Here is an 11599-nt window from a genome sequence, read left to right as displayed (position 1 = left end):
GGGCTGACAATAAAACTGTCTTAACATGGCAAATCCCTTCTTTGTCTTATTTAAGTACAGTAACACTATGGCTACAAGTCCATCCTGCTGCAGCACTGGCACTAAAACACTTTACTAACATTTACTCCTATATCTGCTTTTAGGCCTACAGTAGCCACTCAGTACCATTTGTCAAAGGTAAAATCAAACAGAGCCTTTGCCTAAACTTGCTGCACAACTATATTCAGTTTACAAATTAATATTGTACATTGTTTTATATATTATATATAAAAGATAGATAGATAGATAGATAGATAGAGATACAGAGTACAGGTTTATTTGGCACCTGCTTCTGATGTGGCTACAAGGACACCCTTGTAAAATACTGTAGCAAATCAAAGTGTGCTATCCTGGTAAAATAACAAAACACACACAGTACATCTCCTTTATTAGGAACACCAACGCCACACACATGCGCACACACACACAATTTGTTGTTTCAGTCCAATCTTCCTCAATGACTAACATTAAAAAGACATTGAAAAATTCCCTCAAACTTTTGTTACTACTGTTACTGTAATAAATCATAAACTTAATAACAAAAATGGGTGTGATGTCTAAGTTTTTAGCCAATATACTTTAAAGAAAACACAAGAAAAAGTCATGCAAATAAACCAGTCATAGCCTATATGCCATGTAATGCATTCCATTTATGTGGCTGAAACTGTTAAATTATTATTATCTGGCTTTAAATCAGTTAATAGCCTGTAACTATTAGAACAATGAAAAACCGAGTAGCAGTACAAAAGCAAACATGTAAACTGTCAGGGGAAATCAGAGGTGTTTCAGTCCTACATTAGTAAATATGCCTCAATGTGCAAACTTTTACACATCATTTCTACAAGCTCCGACTCAACAACAGCCCGACAGATTGGCCTTTGCACTTACAGTACTGTGCTTTTTTTTTTAGACTATAGGTACGTTGAAACAAAGTCTCACCCTCATAATAAATTTGGAATCTATGGTCCTATCACATTTCTCTTGCACTGTACAGCAGGGTAGCCTCACTGTATTGTGAGGTCACAAAAGCTATTCACAGTTCTCCTGCACTACATTTTGGTGCCTGCAGCTATAGTTCAGATCATTCAATTTTCTGCCATAACATTAGCATGCAGCTAGCCAATACAAATTTAGCAGGCCTATATATTGTAAATCCATTTAAAAAGTGTGTCTTGTTGAATCTACTCGGATTGGCTATCCACAAGATGTACGCACTGCCTAGCAACGTGGCTATAAACAACACAGCTTTTATACAGATGCTGTTTGATGGGCGATTCAAAGCAGGGCATTTCCGTAACAATGTAGTCAAAAGAATGACAAAGCCTAAAGGCTGGCAACCCTCTTCAAAGAGGAAGGTAGACTATTTCTTTCATAACTTTACAGTTCGCATGAAACGTGTTAAGCAGTTTCAAAAGACACTCTCCAAAATGCAATCTCACACAAAGTTCAACACTTTTGCTGCCCATATTGCCAATTCTAGTCTACAGTAGGTCAGTTAATACTTATTTCTAGAAACACAGTAAGCACAATTAATTTCTGGCTTTTGATCCAAGTGTGCTATACAGTACATTCTGACACACAATGACTGGTATGTCAGCAGACAGATATCCTATATCACTTCCCTACTACTGTACAATGCACACACTTTTCATGAAAAACTGTGACAGACTCCAAAATGTTTGTTAAACAGAGGCTACAGTATTATAAATATGAATTCATTTTTAGGGATTGGTCAGGTATCAAAAGCAAAGACATTTATTCACTCCAAAATCATGCTGTACAGTACTGCAGTCCAGGACTGCAGAATAGTTCCGCACACGAAGCTATAATTATTTTCGGAGATGACAAGAACATGCTCAGGTCAGCATCAGCTGCTGTTGTCCCGGTCATTAAAACTTAACATGCTGCATTATGGGCTCCCTTGTGGCGCATCCAGTAAAGGCACCCCACGCCGAGTGCAGGATGCACTTGGGTATAGGCTATTCCACTGCTGGCCGTAGACGGGAGTTCCCAGGGCCAGGTGCCTGCAGGCCTGGCTGCTAGCGGCCCAGAGCTGCATGGTCCTCCGACGCTGCAGTTCTGAGGTAAGCGAGCCTGCAGAGTGAAAAGAGGTGGACGGCTGATGACAAACGTTTCAGAGGACGCGTGTTAGTCTTCATTTCTCCCCAGAGTCAGCACGGGGGTTGCAGCGGTGAGCAGGGCTTAAAGTTTAGCATTTCAAATTGGAGAGAAAATGGGGTAAAATTTTTTTTAAAAAAATAAAAAAATAATACATATAGACATATAGACACATACACACACACACACACACACACACACACACACACACACACACACACGAGATAGCGAGGATGTAAATATATCTACACCTCGGCAGATGGTTTGGACCAGAGACTGTTGCTGCACCCGGTACAATAAGTTACAAGCAAGCACCATACATTTAAAATAAAATTACCAGTACATTTTATTAATCACATTAAAAGGAATGAAAAAAAGCGATGTTAACATGCTACGTGCTAAATCTGAGGCTGTGATAATAACTAAACAAACAAAAAGTAAACTTTAAACACTTCAAATAAAACAAAAAGTGGAAATGGTGTTGTAAAGACATGATGTACTACATTCCATTTCAGTTTTGTCAAAAAAAAAAAAAAATATATATATATATATATATATATATATATATATATATATATATATATATATATATATATATATATAGTTGTGTTGTTTGAGGTGCAAGCTTCGGAATGTTGACAGGCTCACAGTCTGCTTTGTACAGCAGTTCCAACTGTGCTGAACTGGTAAACATGGTCCCAGGTACGTCTTGGGTTGGAGCGGACTGAAGGACTGAACACGGAGTTGCACCCCTTTCACGTGACCTCCTGTGTACAGTTGTTTGTTTAACCAGCCTTTGTAGATTCTATTACTGTGCCGTTTTGTTCTTCGTTCTTTTAGACAGAAATAACATTCTGGTTGTGGCATATAGACAGAAACAGTAAAATTGTTAAATTGCCCCAGTTTTCCTATTTACATTTTCTATCAGTACAAAACGGTAGCAGTGGGCTCAGAAAGTTGACAGCACAGTAATTAATTATACATGGATTTCCATTACATGAGAGTAGGTGTTAAAACTTCATGCTGATATTGGACTCGGCTCTCGCCAAGATAAGCACCAACTAAGACATAGCTTTTACTGTAAACTAATGTTATCCATCTGCGTTTCCTTCCATCTGATGATGTAGACATCCTTCTGCCTGGTGTTGATGGCTGCAGTGTAATGCTAGCTCCAAGGATCAGCCTATTTTGCCTCCCTGGCACATCAGCACACACAATGGCTGCAATGCTGGCTCCAGAGATCAACCACAGTGCGGCCTCACTAGTGCATTAGCATGACAACGGTCTGGACTGAACCATCCGTCCCCCACTCAGCTAAGTGGCTTTCTTTCTACTCTGCCCGAGATCCCCAACCAGAATCTTTTCGTCCCAACCAGAGCCAGTTGCCGATCCTATCTGCTGCTTCAGATAAGTTCTTCACTATGTGGTCGCAACTCTTGGCCACTGAATTCGATGTCTCTGAGAAACCGGGTTGTAGCGTGTCCCACCAATCCTCGACAACCCACCTCCACTGGGAAAACCTGGAATCTCCATCCTCGCTGTTCCGCTTCAGCAGCTAGATGAACGTACCAAAAGTTTCTTCCTTTTGAAAATTGTATAAAAATCGATAATATCGAAGTCTTCCAAAATACAGAAATAACAACAATTGCAATATGAAACCTATATACATACAGACGATATCAGACATTTACATAAGAAAAGCAATACCTTACTTTAACATAGCTTTGCTTCACAATATCCATGGAGAAAAACAAGGTTTTCTTATATTGTTTTACTATTCCATCATTAGCCACCTCAAAACTGAAATATTTATATACTTCACTGCGCGGGTTAGCCAATCCTGAAGTAATTTAATCTTCTCTGCGTATAAATGCACGACACATCTAAAAAGTATGAAGTACGATGTCAAGCTGAATGTTGTATTATTTTGAGATGTGTTTTAAATGCATTCAATACCTTGTGAGCACGTTCTGAATGGAAGAAAAAAATTATATATACATATATCCAATCATTTAAGCAGATTTTCCTGTTTATTAAGTTGTTTGTGTTAAGTTTGTTTTCAGGTTTGTATCCCTTTCTTAATGTTTCTTAATTAGTTGATGTGCGCACTTTTTGAAAACAGGAGATTAGTTTCCAGTATGGAATTGGCTGGTGAGAGGAAACGGGTGAAGAAACGGGCAAAGAGAATACGAGAGAGGGCACACATGTTGTGAATTTGTTGTTTCTTAATTTATAGCTATTGAATGTTTGAAATACATCTGTTAAATTGGGTTCTTAGAAAAAGAAAAACGCCACTCAATGGAATAAAACAGTTAAATAATACTAATGTGTGGTGTTTGCCTACAAGACTAACAATTACTGGAATGTACAGGGTTTGTTGTATCTTAATATAAAATAAATTTAATTACACTGTGTCTGTATTTTGAGCAGTATTACCAACAAAAAGTATGTCTCTGCAAGCATATGTGATTTTTTTATTGCTATCGAATCAAAATATCGATATTTGTGCCCTCTCCTAATATATATGTTTGTGTATCACATGTTTAAAATGGGAATAACTGATTTGCATTGACCTTGCATTTTGTACATTTAACATGTTTTGGTCAGATGACAATAGAAAGAATACAATTAATTGTTATGATCTGCAATAAATACATCTGAATAAATACAACTTTGAAATTATGATTGGATTATTATATACATTTTAACTGCTTCAGGAGCTGCTATGGCATCAATTAATTGAAGACAAAAATGTCCTTGTTTTTCACTCTGAAAATCTGGTAACCCTATTTAGTGGGAACCCCAACAATTCCTCTGGGAGCTTCAGTTTTTTTTAGTTGAGTCCTGGACCCTAATGGGATAAAGTTTTGGAGCGACCTAGCATATGTACAATTGCCTCCACTATATTCCCAAGGCTGGGGATGATTAGAAATTTAGTGAAGTTACTATTGGACAATAACTGTTTTTTAAAGAACAATGGGTATAGTACGTCCATATGCTAATGTGAATCAATACAGGTATTAAACAACTGCCCTTGGAAAGCTGTGTTGGTAAAATAAATAAAACAATAATTCAGCAGCACATTAAAATGAGTTGACGCCTCTGCTCAATAAAACGCTACTTATAGTATAAAATTGATCAGTCGGAGTAACTCTGTTCTATAAAGCAGAAGTATACTAATTCTTCAGCAAACATGTGCAGCCTTGCAATAAATCAATAGGCTGGCCTGCCATTGTCTTCTGGGCTGAAAGCCAGGAAGCGCAAATAATTCCGTTATGTAACCACAGACTAGCATTGTTTTTTTTTTCTTCCTGTCCTGAACATTTCAGGCGCATTTCGATGAAAGCTGGCAGTTATTAAAAAGTGAACCTGTCTGTGGCCATTTGTACACAGAAATCAGACACCTCGCGCTCAGATTCTTTACAGTCGCACTGCTGACCTTACTGTAGCCTTCGCTTCATCCTAGTGTTTTCTTAACTGAAGTATGAGGCAGAGGACCTGCAGAAACAGAACCAGCTGACAGCCCATGTAGTTGGCGTCCGAGTCAGCCCCAATGATACCTGTGTGACCCCCACCCAGGTTCCTCCACTGCTTTTTAACACTGCAGACCAGCAGAGAGGACTAACAAAGATAACCTCAAATCAAAACTGCAAGGAATTATGGAAGTGGCAGAAATCTACATAAACATGAATCATGTAAAAATAATAATGATGCTCAAGTTAACAAATTTCCAACACTAATTATCTATTATGATCACTCAGAAGTGTTTAACACTAAACTAATTAAGAAATTAAAGCAGTGAGCCAACTACGATTTTGTCCTTTATGCAATACGGAGCACATTTACTTGGGCTACACAGTAAAGTACTTAAACAATTCACAGAAACCATACTGATAAAAAGCAAGCTAAATACTGCTAGCACAACAGCGTCAGAATGGCAACCACATACATACCATACAGGTTTCTCAGAAAAAGCATGCACTTAGCAGGAACCAATGCACAAAACACAATGCAGTTACATGTGCTGCCAATTTAAAAAACGTGTCTTTGTCATTTATAGAATACAGCACTGTTTTGTTTAGTTTTATTTACAGATGAACGCGAGTTATATCATGACTACCGCGCAGGCATCATTTCTGACATAAAGGGGGTTTCAAATTTGCCCATGACAGCATGCATATACGAGTGCGAGAAAAAATAAAGAAAACTAACTGCGAATTAAAGAGCAATGTTTTAATACTGTACAATGAGTCGTTCTTTACATTTAAACAAATGCGTATAGTTTACTACAGAACAAATACGTTTTGTATCATTAACTGGAACAAAGCAGGTGTGTCATTATCTAAAAAACATGAATTGTAAACTGATGAGAGCTATCAATTAGGCATTGCATTTGGTGTTTTTCTTTGTGTGTGCACTTGTACAAGACTATTTTAAAGAAGAAAAATTTGGTGATATTGGTGTTTTGCAACTGAACTGTATCCTGTGAAGACCACCCACGCAGCATTTGACAGGCTGCACAAAATGTCAGTTTATCAGCCAAGATGATTATTGGTTGTTAGTTGCGTTGGAAATTAATTATATCCTGTGGTTACTTAGTAAAGCCCAGCTATGCAGCATTTGACAGGCTGCACAAAATGTGACAATAAGCAGGTTTGTGAGGTGATATTAAGAGAGGTAATTTCTCAAAAGAACCTATGTTGCATGGCAAGTTGTTTTTGAAAAATCATGATAATAAAAACGGGATATAATATAAAGCGAGCTGATATAAAAACAGGTTAATCGGTATTAAGGTTTTATTTTATTTTTTATTTTTTTAAAAAACAACAGCAGCGCCAAGGTGGAAAGGCGGAGTTCGGATATGTATTGTTGCACATTGCATTTTTCCTTTAAAAACAATTTCCTTACTAAGAATCAGCAATGACAGATCCTAGTCCCCCTGCTAATTTAGGATCACGCCGAATTCTATTGACCGGAATATTTCCTTAGACAAAGTGCACTCAAGACAAGAGTAGGAGTTTATAGTAATGAAAAACAAAATAGTAACCAATTAAAAGACTCTTCATTAAGTCCTACTGTATATTCACACAATGTATTTGTGCTGTATAAGGAACTGTTAACTCTTTCAATACCACAGACCTGTAATCCAGGGCTAGAAAAGATAACTCCATCAGATCAGTAAACCAATCTTTAAGCCATTTCTTTTGCACACTTTTGTGCTCGAAACGTGGCCGTATGCCTACAGAACCCTGTATGTTGGCTATAACAAAAAGGATAAGAAAATGTAGTGGGTAAAGGATGTTCAAATACTGTGCACTGTAAAATTCTGTAAAACTGTTACATTATAAATAAGAAATTATTGTTATGGGTTTGTCAAAAAAACAACAGGCATGATCCCGCGCATGGAACATATGGTTGGACAATTTAAAAAAAAAAAAAAGCACATTAGGTTTTAATAGTAGCTCCCGAGTTTGTGATTTACCATAAGTTTGTGTGTCAGGTTTTTAGAACAAGATGTACACTATGTAATTGTATTGACTTTTATATTAAGTGTATACGTTACGTTACATAGTTCCATTGTGTTTTATGTTATCAGATTGTTAGAAATTGAGTACAAATAAAAGCATTCCTGGGTGTGCGATGAAACTATGTGGACCTCAGAAAGATGGAAGATTGAGTGTGCGGGTCTTTTCTTGCCAAATAGCCCAAGAAGATTGCCAGCTGTAAGCAATGCAGTGAAACTCTGTAATGCAAACACCCACACGGAAAAGAAAAAAAAAAAATCTATAGAAACGATTGCGGTAGGTTTCAGACTCTGATCAGCACTAACCCTGGACTACCTTATCGAACGAAATCAGATAGCCCTAGATTAGTGCTTATTATAGGTCTGTGAAACCAGATGAAGATTTCAAAAGAAATACATTTGAAAAAAGAAGTGTTGAATGAATTTGTTCCATTTTAAAAATGAACACTCAAGTTGATAAATAAAATGTGATGTAAGAGTCACTATTTTTTGTTACAGAATGTTACAGAATTTGGAGTTTGAGGGTTTTAAAATGGTTAAAAGGGTTTTAAAAGAAGGGTCGCGTGTTTTTGCATTTTCCCTTACATTTGTGTCTAGGACCCCAAACTACCTAGTGTGTTTCAAATGTATGTATTTAGAGCACTGGATTGGGTACTGTACTTGAATATTCAAATACTGTTCAATCATTTGCATTGTACTGCAAAAGGAACAACTTCTCATCAACTACTGTACTTCCACCTGTTTTCAAATATGCAAGACATTTAACCACAATCAAAAATAAAACAGAGCAATTTAAGCAGAAAATGTCAGATGATAAATGAAAAGGTGTTTTCCCAACTTGAGTAAAAAGAAACAAAGCAAACTGAAGTAAAATAAATTAATCCCCTTTTCCTGAATTTAGAAGTGTATTTTTTCACTTGATTAATTAATAAATAAATAAATAAATTTTTTAAAAAAAAAAAACGTTCTGGTAAAACAGTATTCGTATTTTAAAACATGACAATATCTGGTACAACACCGGGTTAAAAGGTAGCACTGCACTCCCTTGGTCAACTAGGAGGGTGAAAATTGTCCCAACCCTTTTCTACAGCTTCATTATTGTCATGAACCAACCAGCTGCTTCCCCTTTTGACTGATATGCTTCTAGCCATGCTTTGATCCACATGACGCTGCATAGGTGAAATGACCGAGGTCAACCTGCAGGAGTACCATATATCATGCTTTAAAATGATAATACATGTTTGCCACAACATGTGTTCTTCAAAACGACACACGGTCGTTAATGAGACAGCAAAACGGGAAAGACTTATTGTATCATTTTGTGAGCTCCTCACTTTAAGCACTGTGTTCTGCTGGGCTGATTACAATGGAACCTTGATTTGATTGGACAGAGGCACATATGACAGAAATGAATGAAGTCATACAGTACTGTACGTCTACAATTTTTAACAATGCGATCCTTTACTAAATAAGCAATTACCAGTCAGTACCTACATTACAGCTCATAGGTAGCTCGTTAAAAACCTACATCTCATGTACTCAGATACAGAATCACTGCAGCAGACAAGCAAGACAGTTTAAAGCTGTGATCTTCGAGTTTATTTGAATGACGGTTTCTTTGTATTCAAGAAACATTTCTCCTGTAAATATTTGTATAGGCTCTTCCCTGCAGGAAGACTGAAAATTAAATAAAAGGGCAAGAGAAGGATTGTATACCTACCTCCCCCCCCTCCCTCCCTCCCCCTCCCTCCCTCCCCCCCTGATACTCGCTTTTATGATGTTGCTTTGTGCATTATGGATGCTCTCATATCCTACAAAATACTGATTACCCTCAGTAAGAAACAAGTGTTGGTTCTGTAATATACAATCAATCGTTACAGTACCTGTACAATACTGCTAGTAAACAACAACTAAACATGTTTCATGTCTGAATATTCAAATATGTGTTGAATTATAAAAAAAAAAAAATGAACCACTCCAAAGTAATAATACTACATCAAAATATTAATACATAAATAAATAAATACATACAGAAATAAAAGCTACAACTCACTGTTTGACACACAATGTTTTAAAAGGAACGTTTCTAAAACACTGGGTACTGAAATTGTTAGATTTTGACATGCAGCTTTCTAAGTTTTTCTTTATTTCAGTGTATACCGAAGTTTGGTGGAACAGTATCTTGTATTTACCTTTACGGGCTCTATGATTTAGCCATACAAAATGAAAGTTTAAACTCCAAGGGGTACATACATATTGTATTAACTTATGTATGAATAATGAAGTGGCCAAATCAGAGACATAGCTTACATAGTCGTAATATATTCACTCAAAAACAAAATCACAATGATTTTGTATAATATAATGAAGTAATTAAATGTACACTGCAAAATCTTCTTTTTTTTTTATAGATAGACAGATAAACAGTACAGGTTTATTAGGCACCTGCTTCTGATGTGGCTACAAGGACACCCTTGTAAAATAGTGTAGCAAATCAAAGTGTACTGTCCTGGTAAAATAACAAAAACACACATAGCACATCTCCTTTATTAGACACACCTATGACACACACACACACACACACACACACTTGTTTCAGTCCAATCTGGATCATGTATCTGAACCTATCATATAGCCTATGTAGAGTTACTAAAGTAAAGTTTCTTAAGAAACATTTTAACTAGATGTCTTTCTTAAGACACCAAGAAAGACTTAGTCAAAATGCCCGTCAAAGTACCATTGAGTGTTCTGTAGTGTATTTAACTGTACACATTACACTTTCGGTGAAGCTGCAAAAGCACTTCATAACAAATTGTTCAAAAGAACTACTGTGCCAGACAGCATTAGCGAGTTATATTTTGAGTTCTACACTATATAGTCATGAAAAGTACTTTTCAGATCTAAGCATTTTAACACACAAAGTTGGCACGTCAAGTGCATTTTTCCACCAGTCAGCAAAGAAAATAAAACCAAAGCCCATCATAGTCCCCGAAGGGAAAACACATCATTGCAAAGAACGCTTCTGTTTGAAAGGTTAGTACTGCTTTTGAGGTTTATTACTGATTACGGAGTATTATTGTTTAGTTCCTGTATTTATTTGTTTATGATTACCAATTCTCTTCTCTATATTTTCCGCATTATCTGGTTATTTATTTAAGATTACTGACTTTCCACTCCTTTATTTATATCAACCTGTTTCTGAAACAATTTCTTTTTTCTTTTTTATTATTTTATACACCTTGTGTTTCGGTTAACAATATTAATTATTGAATGTGCCTTTTGCACTGTAATTTGACAACAAAGTGCAACCCCACCTCGGCCTCAGGACTGTGTAGACACAGGAATTAGTTATGCCTAAGGCCCTGTGAAAATTGTGATTTCACAGGCTGCATGGAAATCGTGAAATTAGCCCAATACTACGATTTTTATAATATTCTGAAAACACATAACTTCATAACTATTTGTATTTCATACAATTAAAAAAAAAAAAAAAACATTTAAAAATCACATTAACAAAACTGTACAGCCCTGCTATGTACCAGCAAGTAGTATTCGCCATGCACTCAGTGCTGTGCAGTGACTGTCATATCACTATATGCAGGAAATTAAAATACTACACACTGAACAAGAAAATGGAGGTTTCTAAAAAGGCTAAAAATGTGTCTGCAGAAGATCCTGTAAAGCAGTATCCAGCAGAGTTTTACACTGCGATGGAGGTAAGCTCTTCTGTACCTCCTGCAACGTTCCTGTAGATCACTACCGACACTCGTCTGTTGACAGGCATTTAGATTCACCGAAAAGAGAAAGGCAGAAATCCAGAGCAGTACTGCGACTGCTTTACTTGCAAAGAAATAAAAAACGCTGACGTCCATTTTCCAAAAGTCCAAAATTCTGACCTGACAGGCATTTGTTTGCGCA

At 36.7% G+C, this 11599-nt stretch overlaps 1 protein-coding gene across 3 annotated transcripts in view; it reads right to left on the bottom strand.

Moving 5' to 3' along the window:
• The window catches only part of LOC121316081 (AT-rich interactive domain-containing protein 4B-like), a 146359-nt gene that overhangs the window by 99909 nt on the left and 34851 nt on the right, over window positions 1-11599 (bottom strand). The gene's annotated exons all lie outside the window — the stretch shown is intronic.

The sequence above is a fragment of the Polyodon spathula genome, chromosome 5, assembly GCF_017654505.1.
Source record: "Polyodon spathula isolate WHYD16114869_AA chromosome 5, ASM1765450v1, whole genome shotgun sequence".
NCBI classification, from domain to species: domain Eukaryota; kingdom Metazoa; phylum Chordata; class Actinopteri; order Acipenseriformes; family Polyodontidae; genus Polyodon; species Polyodon spathula.
This window is presented reverse-complemented; position numbering and strand designations above follow the sequence as displayed.